We start from the raw sequence: 12,504 nt of genomic DNA, 5'->3' as shown, positions 1-12,504 counted from the left end.
TCTTATGCATTAAGATCTGGTATGCTTTGACGAAAAAGGAACCTCCTGTAGGACTGTGCGCCCACTCTACCAGGGCGACGGCAGTCACTACTGCTTTGGGACGTGGAGTTCAGTTGGTTGACATCTGCCAGGCAGCCACGTGGGCCTCCCTGCACACGTTAACAAAACATTATTGGCTTGACAGCGAAGTCCAGAGAGACTGATTTTTCAGCCATTCTGCTCTCCAGGACTTCCTGGTGTGAACTTAGTCTGCAGCCCCATCTGCGGGGTTGGCATTGCTGGTGTATCTATTCTAAGGTAAGGAATCTATAGCTACGTCTCTTCCAGATGAACAAGTTACTTACCTTCGGTAACGATATATCTGTAAGAGACATTAGTAGTAATAGATTCCTTACCGCCCCACCCATCCTCCCCATTCTGCAAACTGACTTCTAGAGATAGGGACTCCCTTACAGGGCCCTAGTTATGTGCACCAGTGGTCCGTGTCTTGCAGGGCTCTGTGCTTTTGGTGTAGAAAGTTGTGTCAGAACTGACATCAGCGCGCAGGGGCGGCATCTAAGTAGACACCGCAACATCATCCCAGCGACCATGTCGCCGACGACGAACGCGGAGTCGATCGACACCACCTACTGACGGCCAGGGGTACAGCTATGAAAAATTTCTCCAGATGCAGTCTGACGCCTGGGGGTAATTCTAAGGTGAGGAATCCATAACTACTGATGTCTCCTACAGATACATCTTTACTGAAGGTAAGTAACTTGTTTTTCTTATCCAGAATGCCTTGCTAACAGCAAATGTTGGTTATATCACAAATTTCCCCCTCATTATTGTGGAAGAAAATTCTGCAATCTGTGAGGATCCATACAATTTCGACCAAACTTCTCTCAATAAAAATACCATCCTAAATGCTCACCAAGTATTATGTATTTAGGACATTAATTTCATAGGACCTCAAACAGACCTTTTTTTGCTATGACCGTAAATTAGATAAAGATAAAGTAGAATTTCAAAGGAGTTCATACATATCAAAAAGCAGATTCACACTACATATCCTCTCGCTCACGATGACCCCTCCACTGCCATCACCAGCTTCTGCGATGTCATGACCAAAGTAGCCAACTGAATGAGAGACAACTGCTTAAATCCAACTCCGACAAGACAAGAGTACTAATCTTCAGGAAGAATGCTTCAGTATGTGACCACAGCTGGTAGCCAGCAGAATTGGACCAACACCCACGTCAACAGACCATGCAGGCAACCTCCTCGACAGTGAACTGACCATGAAACAACAAGTCAGCGCAGTCACCTCCTCCTGCTTTCACACCCTTTGCACACTCCACAAAATGTTTGGATGGATCCCAATCAGCACCCGAAAATACGTCACTTAGGCACTTGTCACAAGCTGCCTCGACTACAACAATGCTCTCTACACTGGCATTTCCACACTGCTCCTCTGACGACTCCATACAATACAAAACACCGCAGCCAGAATCATCCTGGACCTCCCTATACGGACTCACGTCACCACCCACCTCAGAAATCTCCACTGGCTCCCCATACAGCAGAGATGCCAATTCAAGATCTTCACGCATGCCTGCAAAGCTTGACACAACCAAGGACCATCCTACATCGACTGAACTTCCATCTACCTGCAAGATACCTGCATTCCTCGTCACTAGCCCATGTGCACACACCTCGCACCCATTGCAGCTGCAGCCGGAGCCTTGCCTTCTCCTACATAAATGCCAGGACCTGGAATGACCTTCCGCTCCATCTTTGAACTGCATCTTCAGACTTCAAAAACCAACTCAAGACCTGGCTTTTCGACTGAGACGCACTTAGAGCGCCCAGATACATTTTAGTCTATGTTCTGAGAGAATATTGAGAGAGGTCCATTATAATTCAAATGCTTTCAGCCTCACTTGCCCTGATTATGGTTTCCACAACATTTGGTTGAAGTAGATGAATCCTGTCAGTTGACCCATGCAGGGTTACCTAGAAATTAAACCATTTAAAAAAGATATTCTGTTATAGCAGCCCTTTGTGACATGGCAGGTTATGTTCGGTCATTTCATATTCACAGTCCTGCTAGTTAAGGAATTTGCAGCCTACTGCATTAGGCACATTAACGTAACACACTACCTGTCTCCTGTAAACAAAATAACCGTCTCTGGAACAGATAATTACCTAACTAGGATACAGGCCAGTTTAGGCAGGAGCAATGTCAGTCAAATGTAGGTTGTACCTGACTTGTGATGACTGCCCCAGCAAAATAGGCAAATCAATTCACTATGCCATATTGAAATCTGGAGTTTCCTGATTGGACATTGCTTCTGAATGGCTGGTAGAATTACATAGTGACTTACATAGTGACAATCCCTTATATATAAGAAATAGAAAAGGTTATGAAAGTTGCTAGCTTAACAACATGACTCACAGTTCCATACAGTTAGCAATCTTTTCACACTGCAAACTCTTAATTTCCATACCATGCCCATTGAATTACTGGCCTCTCACCTATAACTTTGAAGTAGTGTTAGTCCCATTTTTCACATTTGCTCTTCACAAGCAATACACTTTGGCATCCCTCAAGAGTCCATCATATCCCCTCTTTTATTTAACATCTATCTAACCCCCTTACCAAACCTGATTAAATAATTCAACCTCATCTGCAGATGACACCTAAATCATTTTAAAAATGGATATTCTGGAAGACCTATGCAATTTAAAACTTGACGACTACCTTTGGGCCTTAAACACATTGCTAACCATCTGGACTAAATACAGCAGAGACAGAGATAATGACCTGTGGACAATGACAAAAATACCATCCTACCACCATAAAGTATAATGAGCATGAACACCCTGTTACAATATCTGCAAGGTATGCTCACACATGTAATCTCCAATCTTGGGTATACCAACAGTTTATACCTTGGCACACCTACATTCATCAAAAGCAAAATACAATTCATCCAAAATGCTGCTGCAAGACTTCTTCTCTGCCTTCACCCGAGAGGACACTACTCCAATCTTACAATCACTCCACTGGCTACCAATGGTTGGAAGGATAATGTTCAAGGCACTTTGCATTGTTCACAAAGCCTACAGGGAAAAGGGACACTGCATATACTGTACTCGAATAATAGTACAAACAGAACAGGACAATGCTCTCCAGGCTTGCACCATTTATCATCATTCCACCTTACCACTCTCCAGGCTTGCACCATTTATCATCATTCCACCATACCATAAGAAATCTGTAGGAAGCACTACTTTCTCAGCACAAGCCGCCAAGTTCTGGAACTCACTCCCAGCCAGCATTCCAAGCATCCAGAAACATATATACTTCAGAAGATAGTTGAAAATATGGCTATTTTCAAGACATCTACACCACTATACATTTCAGCAAAAGAACCCTGAAAGGCAGTCACAACCTCAGGCTTAATCCTCAGCTTGCAATCCACTAATTAGGAATAACCCAACCAGACCTACTTGGGATAGGCAGGTAAGTTAAGGATAATTATGTAATTTCATCTCTCACACCGCATCATTTACCACACTGTTATGCACTGCGTCCCATAACAGGATGATGCATGTGGTCACTACACACAACATGGAAACACTTCCCTTATAGGACCACAAAACAAAGACCACACCCTCCGACCACTAATCACCCTATATGGCGTAGCTTGTTGCCAATGTATGAAAGCGCTTCAGAGCCGCACGTGAGGGTAGTAAATACTGTAAAAATGCTGCAATACAATACAACACAATACAACATTTATCATTTGTGCATCACCAAGATTTGTTTTGATCCTAATAAAATCTTTGTTGTCATTACACTTCAGAATTAGAAAACAAAGTGTGCTGCATGTGTACTTTCATTTTTTTTATTGTCTTTATTGGGTTTCAATTATAGCAAACAGACAACAACTGCAAGCTGTCAATCACATCACCGAGCATGTCAAAAGCACCAAGTAACAATATTGCATGTCATCACAATGCACAGGTATAACAGTTTTCTATAGAATCGATTTATGTTTGGGTGCAATATAGTTGGATAAGTCAGTAGGTATAGGGAAAAAAGGGAGTTTCATTGGTAGAGTTATGTTCAAGGGTGCATAAATAATGGCGGAAAGGCTGACAAATATCCCTGAGTCGAGATGGAAGTGGTTGAAGAAGAGCGTAGTCTTCACTAATGCTGTCACAGTATGTCATGCTTTTAAGTCACTCCAAGGAAGTGGGTTGTTTGTGGCTTTCCCAATAGAGCGTGATTTCCCGTTTGGCAAGTAAGAGGGCCAAAGAGGTGAGTCAGTGTATAAAACGCGGTATGTCCTGGTACATCCCAAAAGGGCAAGCAGAGGGTCCTGTAGAAGCTCCATGTTTGTCATGGCAGAGACATGAGAGAAGACTGAGTTCCAGTATGAGGAGAATACTGGGCATGTCCAGGTTTGGTGTGTAAAATCAGCCACAGGGGAGCCACACTTAAGGCAGCTGTCAGATCTGATGGGATTGAATTCAACTATGCCTGAAGGGGAGAGGCAGATACAATGCAGGAAATTAAAATGCAAAAGTTTGTGGCTATGGTTAAACAGGATGCATTTCATGTGTGAGCAGCAGTATGTCCCTTTCTAGTACGTAAGAGGAGTTCCCAGCTCCTCCACCCAAATGTCCTGCACCCATGCAGTAATGTCAGGTTTCATATTAATACTTGAACTGTATAATCTAGAGGTCATACGTACACAATCCGTGTCAGTTACCACGAGTGTTAGGGGTGGAAAGTCCTCAGGGGATAATGAGTCGGAGGGTAAGAGAGATCGTAGAGTATTATTTAGTGTCCAGAAAATGAAATGATTCATGTATGAAGAGTTTTGTGAGTGGGGATTAATATTGGGCTGTACAACATGGCCATATGAGGAAAAAGTCCCTCACTGTAAATAAGTTATGATGATGGAGAGTACGTTGAGCCAGTTTTTCCTGTGTAAGCCTTAGCAATTGATTATCATGGAGTGGAAGGGCAGTGGAATATAAAGGGCCACTCCAAGCATCTGCCTCAGCCTATCCCATGGCCAGCAGGTTGTGAAAACAGTTTGAACACCGGTGACATCCAATGGGATGCCCTTTGGCAATAAATTTGAGTGTAGAAGACCATCCAATTGATCCCGTTTGGGCCTCAGATATGGAATGCGGGCCTCCCAATGGTACCACAGATATGTATATAGATACTGGGCTGCAAGGTAGTATAGGTAAAAATCAGGAACCCCGAAACCTCCACAGTCATAAGGGAGGATGAGAGTATCCCAACGCACAGGTGGATGACCCCCTGCCCAGATCAGGCATAAGAGGATACTGTGCAGCCAATGAAAGAATTCCTGCGAAAGGGGAATGGGAATATTTTTTAAAAAGATATAGGAAATGGGGATGGACGACCATTTCATTAATACCCACTCGTTCGGCCATAGAAAGAGGCAGTTTAACCCAGTGATCCACTTGAGTAGTTAGGTCCGCTATCGCTGGGCTATAATTAAGCAGTATAATTTGGTCCTTTTCTCTGTGGAGCAGGATGCCAAGGTTTTTAGTGCCATCAGCTGCCCATTTGAAAAGGTATTCTGCAGGCATAGGCTGGGCAGTATCTGTTAACGGGAAAAGTTCTGATTTGGCCCAATTAATCTGGAGCCCAGAAAGATTGCCATATCAAACCATCTCCTGCATGAGCGGGGGGATGTTATCTGATGGATGACGAATAAATAGAAAAATATCATCTGCATAAAAGAGAGTAATAAGTGGCCATGAGTAAGCTGCAGCCCATAATGTGCATGGGTTTCCTGAAAGTAGTGGACTAAAGGGTCGATTGTAATGATGAAGAGGAGGGGAGACAGGGGCAGCCCTGTCTGTTCCCTCATGTAATAGGGAATGTGTAAGTAAGCAAACCATTGACCCAAATATAGACCACCAGTTTAGAACTTTGCAGCATAATTATAGATATGAAAGAAGAGGGGATATCAAGCTTGCCAAGAACTGCTTTTAAGAAGGGCCATTCGAGAGAGTTAATCTGCTCCATCAGCAATCACAATCAAGTGGTGACGTCTTTAGTAGTTCATTATCAAGGTTCAAAAGAGATAGGGGTCGATAGGATACACATGAGTATGTGTCTTGATCTGGTTTTAAAAATAGTGTGAAAACAGCCTCGCGAAGTGAGGGAGGTAATACGCTAATAGTTAAGGACTCTTTATCCAGTGCCAGGAGATAGGGTGCCAGCAGTTGCTTGAAAGCCCTGTAAAAGGCTCCTTTCAGACCATCCAGTCCTGGTGCCTTAAAGCCATCAAAGACGTCAATGGCTTAGGTCAACTACTCTACACTGATTGGTTCACTAAGAAAGTTTTGTTGACCATCTGAAATCCAAACCATCGCTACCTCTTCAAGGAAAGAGGAAAGTTCAGAAGGGATGTCTGGCACTCGATAGGCGTAGAAGCACTGATAGTATTGTTGAAACTAAACCAGAACTCCCTCAATGCCCACAACTCGCTCTCCAGAAGCCGTCTGCAACTCAGTGACATAATTGTGTAGTCTGTTCGGACACAGCAATCGTGCTAGGGTACAACCTGGGCGTTCCCCCTCTCCATAGCAATGGGCTGTACTGTAGCATACTTCCCAAGATATGCAATTTTCCTATCTGCAAGGTCGCGGAACTCAGCCAAGAAAACGGAGCAGTGATGTAGTTGAGGCTTCCCACCAGCCAGAGCATTACAGTCTATGTCACACAGTTTCGCCTCAACACTTTACAGTTTGGCATGGATGTCACGGAGAAAGCCCCTAAGCTTGGCGATGCATACTCCATGAATAAAGGCTTTAAAGGCCTCCCAGGGGTTGGTCACTGTTGATACCGTTTCTGCATTCATTGTTAAATATTCAATTACTGATGCATGGATTTCACTACGGAACACCGGTTTGTGGAGTGATCCACTATGGAACTGCCGGGTGCGTTCTAGGCCAGGACCATACGGGATCCGCAGCTGCAGATGGACGTGGAAGAGCAGTGACCTCCGAGACCTTTAAGTGAGCATTAGCATAGAGGAACCAATAATCCAGTCCTGTCCAAACTGAGTGGGGGGGGGGGCAGAGTAAAATGTGAACCCTGAAGTGGACGGGTATCGGGTGCGCCACAAATCCCTCAGCGAATGGGTTTCGATAATTTGCCTGAAATACATCCCGGGCACTGGGTTTATCAGTGGGGCGTGAGATGGTAGACATTGCAGCATATTGAGACCGCCACCTGTTATCACAGCATATTGAGACCGCCACCTGTTATCACATGATCAGTGTCCACCCTTCCCATTTCAGCCTAAAGGTCTTGAACGCCATGCGCCAACATCATCACCTCATAAGATCCGCCAAAAGGACCTCCTTCAAGGACCGCCTCGACAACAACGCACACAACAGCAAAGAGCTCTTCAACATCGTGAAGGAACTCTGCAACCCCAGCTCCAACACCAACAACATCTCACCATCGCAAGATCTGTGCAACTCCCTTGCCACCTTCTTCCATCGCAAGATTGCAGACATCCATGACAGCTTCGACAACCTGACCACCCCGACAGCCAACAACCTCAGACCCCACGGCCACCACCCACAGCGACCCCTGCTCACCTGGACTAACATCAACGACGACGACCCCATCAAAATCATGAACACCATCCACTCCGGCTCCCCGTCAGACCCGTGCCCACACCACATCTTCAACAAAGCCAGCCCCACCATCGCACCCCATCTCTGCAAGGCCATCAACATCTCCTTCGAGAGCGCAACCTTTCCTGAGAGCTAAAAGCACGCCGAGATCAACGCCTTGCTCAAAAAACCCAAGGCAGATCCGAGAGACCTCAAGAACTTCCGGCCCATCTCACTGCTCCCGTTCTCGGCGAAGGTCATCGAGAAAACCATCAACAAACAGCTGACCCGCTGCCTCGAGGAGAACAACATCCTGGACCCATCCCAGTCTGGGTTCTGCAGCAACCACAGCACCGAAACTGCCCTCATCGCCGCCATCAATGACATCAGGGCCTTGCTGGACAACGGCGAAACTGCGGCCCTCATCCTCCTGGACCTATCAGCCGCCTTCGACACGGTCTGCCACCGCACCCTACGCACACGCCTCCACAACGCAGGGATCCGAGACAAGGCTCTGTAATGGACCACCTCCTTCCTCTCCGGCAGAACCCAGAGCGTCCGTCTCCCCCCTTTCCGTTCCGAAGCCTCCAAGATCATCTGCAGCATACCCCAAGGATTATCCCTCAGCCCAACATTGTTCAACATCTACATGGCCCCGCTCGCCCACGCTGCATGCTGCACGACCTCAACATCATCTCCTACGCTGAGGACACCCAGCTGATCCTCTCCCTCACCAAGGATCCCCTCACCGCCAAAACCAACCTCCACGAAGGAGTAAAAGCTGTCGCCGAATGGATGAAGAACAGCCACCTGAAGCTGAACTCGGACAAGACGGAGGTCCTCATCCTCTGCTCCACCCCCTCAGCCTGGGACGACTCCTGGTGGCCGACCACCCTGGGAACAGCACCGACACCCACCGACCACGCACGCAACCTAGGGTTCATCCTCGACTCAACGCTCTCCATGACCAAGCAAGTCAACGCCGTCTCATCCTCCTGCTTCAACACCCTCCAGATGCTCTGCAAGATCTACAAGTGGATCCCCACCGACACCAGAAGATCGGTCACCCAAGCCCTCATTACCAGCAGGCTGGACTACGGAAACGCCCTCTACGAGGGAGCCCCGGCCAAACTGCTGAAACGACTACAACGTATACAGAACGCCTCTGCCCGCCTGATCCTCGACATCCCTCGTCACAGCCACATCACACCCCACCTGAGAGACCTGCACTGGCTGCCCGTCAACAAGAGGATCACCTTCAAGCTCCTCATTCACGCACACAAAGCACTCCACGACACCAGACCAGCATACCTGAACAGACGACTCACCTTCTACACCCTGAACCGCCAGCTCCGCTCCAACGACCGCGCCCTCGCTACCGTCCCCCGCCTCCAAAGAGCGACCTCCGGCGGCAGATCGTTCTCCTACCTCGCCGCCAAGACCTGGAACACCCTCCCCATCCTGTTACGGGGGACCCAAGACCTACTAACCCTCAGGAGGCTACTCAAGACCTGACTATTTGAGCAGTAGCAGCCCCCCCTCCCCCTAGCGCCTTGAGACCCTCACTGTGAGTAGTGCGCTCTACAAATTTCCTTGATTGATTGATTGAAAGAAGTCGGAGTCATCTATATTTGGGGCATAGATATTCAGCAATACAATGCGTTTGTCTGCAAGGGTACGCTAAAGGAGAACATAACGGCCATTTGGGTCCAAGTGACAAGTATGGGAGATAAAGGGAACACTTTTGTGTGTAAGAAAGTGCAGATGTCCTGGGAATACGAGCTATAGCAGGTGAAATAATGATGACTCCCTCAGGTCTTGGCATATGTGTGGTTGGTGCCCGAAAAGAGATGTGTCTCCTGGAGGAAGGCAATAATGACGCCATGCCTATTCAGCTAGGACAATACCTGTTTCCTCTTAAGTGGGTTATTAATTTAATGTTTTTTCCATGAGATAAGGGAGATATTGAGCATTCAATTCATATCAGAGGGTAGGGTTTCAGATGAATAGATGGGTTTGGAAAGGGCATTTTATAGGTGATGATTAATGAGTTGTGTGATGTCACTCAGCATGCATACATACGAGGACAATTTAACATCAACAAAAAAAAGTACCCCATTCCCCCCCCCCCCACCAGCAGATAAGACATACCGTGAATCCCGGAAAATGAATACAGAAGAAACAATAATTCCACATGGTAAAGATTAGTGTTCACCACGGGGTGTGGTGACAACTTAGCTAACAGCAGTCCCCATATGAAAAAAAGGGTCATGTAATGGAGATAGTAATCAACCGCAATTATACAATGGTAGCATATACAGATAATATAATAATACAATAAATGGTGCCTAAGAATAAGAAATGGTAGAGGTGTCGCGAAGAACTCTGCTTACAACTAGGAGTATGACAGTCAGGTCAGACATTATGATCGGATGGAGCCAACCCATTAGAGGCTTTTGGACTGGTATGTTCGGAAGAGGAAGATTTAGAGGACATTTTTTTACAAAAGGTAGTTACATCTGCCGGTATATCAAAGATATGGATTTTCCCACCGTATTCTAAATGAAGATGGGCCTGGTAGAGCACTGCGCACCAAAGGCCTAGTTTGCGTGGAGTGTTCTTGACATCATTGAACTTTCGGTGGGCTTCTTGTACCTTAGGGGTGAAGTCAGGGTAGATCGAGATATTAGCTCCCTGATACTGAAGTGGGCCCCTTTCCTGGGCCATGCGTAGGGCACTATCCCTGTCTTTGTAGTTGAGAAGATGTGCTGTGAGATAGCTGGGGCAGAGCACACTCAGGGGACCGGGGGGGGCAAGGGAGCAATGAGCACGCTCTACAGGAAAGGTGGAAGAAAAACTGGAGCTGTAGAAGAGATCGACAAGAAGCTGTTCCATGAATACATACAAGTCCTCCCATGTTTGTGGTTTCCACAATTCCAGAAATTCTAATGTTATTCCTTCCCGAAATAGATTCAAGGTCTTCTTTCATGATTGCAACTTGTTTCAGGTTGCGTTCCATCTTGTCCAGTCTCTTCTGCATAGTGGCTGCGCCGCCCTCCAATCCCGATATCCTCTCTTCCGCGCTGACTATTCTTGTCCCCTGTCGATCCAACCGCTTTCCCATTCTATCTATTCATCTCACAAGGGTATCAAAACACTCGTCCATTGCACAGAAACCAGCCTTGAGCTCCACCAAAATGGCGGAGAGGTCGTTTGTGACAGCCGTGTCTGGGTCACACTCTGGTGCTTCATCTTCATCGGAGTGGGAGCCATGACCCCAAGTAGATAAGGCCTGGTCAAAGGTTAGCCTTCGCTGTTGGGGATCCGTGTGGCACATTGTGGTAAGTGGGTGTGTTGCAATAGTGAATGCCGGGGAGGCAGTATTGCGCTATGGTGACAGCGGCTGCGCAGCAAGTTGTTCACAAAGGATAAGTGTCTGAACGGGGTGGGCACAGCAGGGTGGTGACTATGCCAATGTGAAGAAACAGTCTCCACCTACAAGTAAGTAGAGACGAGGCAGTAGGGGGCAGAGTCTCACAGGAGCACCCTACTGCATTCGCGGTTTACAGTGTGTCTTCCGCAGCAGGGGGCAGCGGGCCAGCAGACATTTATATATGTGCCACCATTCCACGTCACCAACTGCAGTGGCAGCAAATGGTGAAGTTTAAGGCACCGCCCCAGCAACCAGCAACAACGGAGGATGTCCCAGAGTCGGCCGAGTGTCACCGCAGGGGACCCAGCGGCCAAAGCGGTCTCGGCCGTCCAGGGCTATAAGGGCAGGAGTCACTCCAAGCGGGTACGGTCACCACCAGCTGCCGTGTCGCCAGACCAAGAGCAGCCCGAGGCCCAGCACTCACAAAAAAGGCCCAGGCCAGCCAAGCACTCACTCTCACCCCACAGAGGACCAGAAGCACAGCGCAGCACCAGTGATATCCAGTGGTCTCGCTGTCAGGTTCACAAGCGGCCCCTGTCACCATGGGGCCTCTGAGGCAGTGCTGGGCCATGAAAAGCGGAAGCAGCTGTCAGTGAGCACGGAACTTGCCCAAATTTGGCCCCCATAATATTCCCGCCACTCAGAGGCAGTAGAGAGCCAGTATTCCAAGCAATGATGGCGATGATTCTGCAGATTTAAGGGCCACTACCGCCGGACCCTCACAAGACAGCGACCATCTAACTGCAGCCATGGCCACACCCCCTTAGTGTGTACTCTCATAACTTCTAATACATGTTGAATTTTTTGTATAGTTCATTTACAGGTATTTACATTTTTTGTGTATTGTAACAAATTAACATCCTACAGTCTTTCTTTTCAAACTCTGTACATAGGGCTACTGGTATTATGGAAATATGTGGCAGTGGTGTTTTCCTCGTAATTATGGATCTTCCGCATTGGCAGCATAATCTATCTCCTACACAATCTTCAGATTTTAACAAAAATAATTGTTTCTAGCTCAAGCGGATGAAAAGTTACTAAAAGCATGGCAGCTTGTCCTGCCATGCAGTGGGAGGTCTTTCACAAAGGTTGACTGGTCACCTTTCAGTTACCTATAGCTGTATTTGGAAGTGGAAGTGGTAGTAATGAGGTGAAACCTTTGCCCAGACAGCGCTAATGTGTCAAAATAATTAAGTAATGCTATCACAACATGTGCCACATTAAGCCACATAATTTGTGTTTTCTTGCTGCATAATTTAGTCAACCTTGTCCATTAATTGGTCCTCCCCTGCCACATAATTCCAGTGTCCCTGCCTGTACCCAAATGAGATTGTCCAATAGTTCACTTTACCCAATCCTCGCACTTTGTAGTCTTGACAGCAGAAAATTTTACAAGGTGAAAA

The 12,504-nt window shown here is 47.0% G+C and overlaps 1 protein-coding gene across 1 annotated transcript in view; it reads left to right on the top strand.

The window, feature by feature from the left end:
- The window catches only part of LOC146817937 (uncharacterized), a 1,667,073-nt gene that overhangs the window by 1,209,775 nt on the left and 444,794 nt on the right, over positions 1 to 12,504 (top strand). The gene's annotated exons all lie outside the window — the stretch shown is intronic.

Source organism: Triturus cristatus, chromosome 6 (genome assembly GCF_964204655.1).
Source record: "Triturus cristatus chromosome 6, aTriCri1.1, whole genome shotgun sequence".
Classification (NCBI taxonomy): Eukaryota; Metazoa; Chordata; class Amphibia; order Caudata; family Salamandridae; genus Triturus; species Triturus cristatus.
This window is presented reverse-complemented; position numbering and strand designations above follow the sequence as displayed.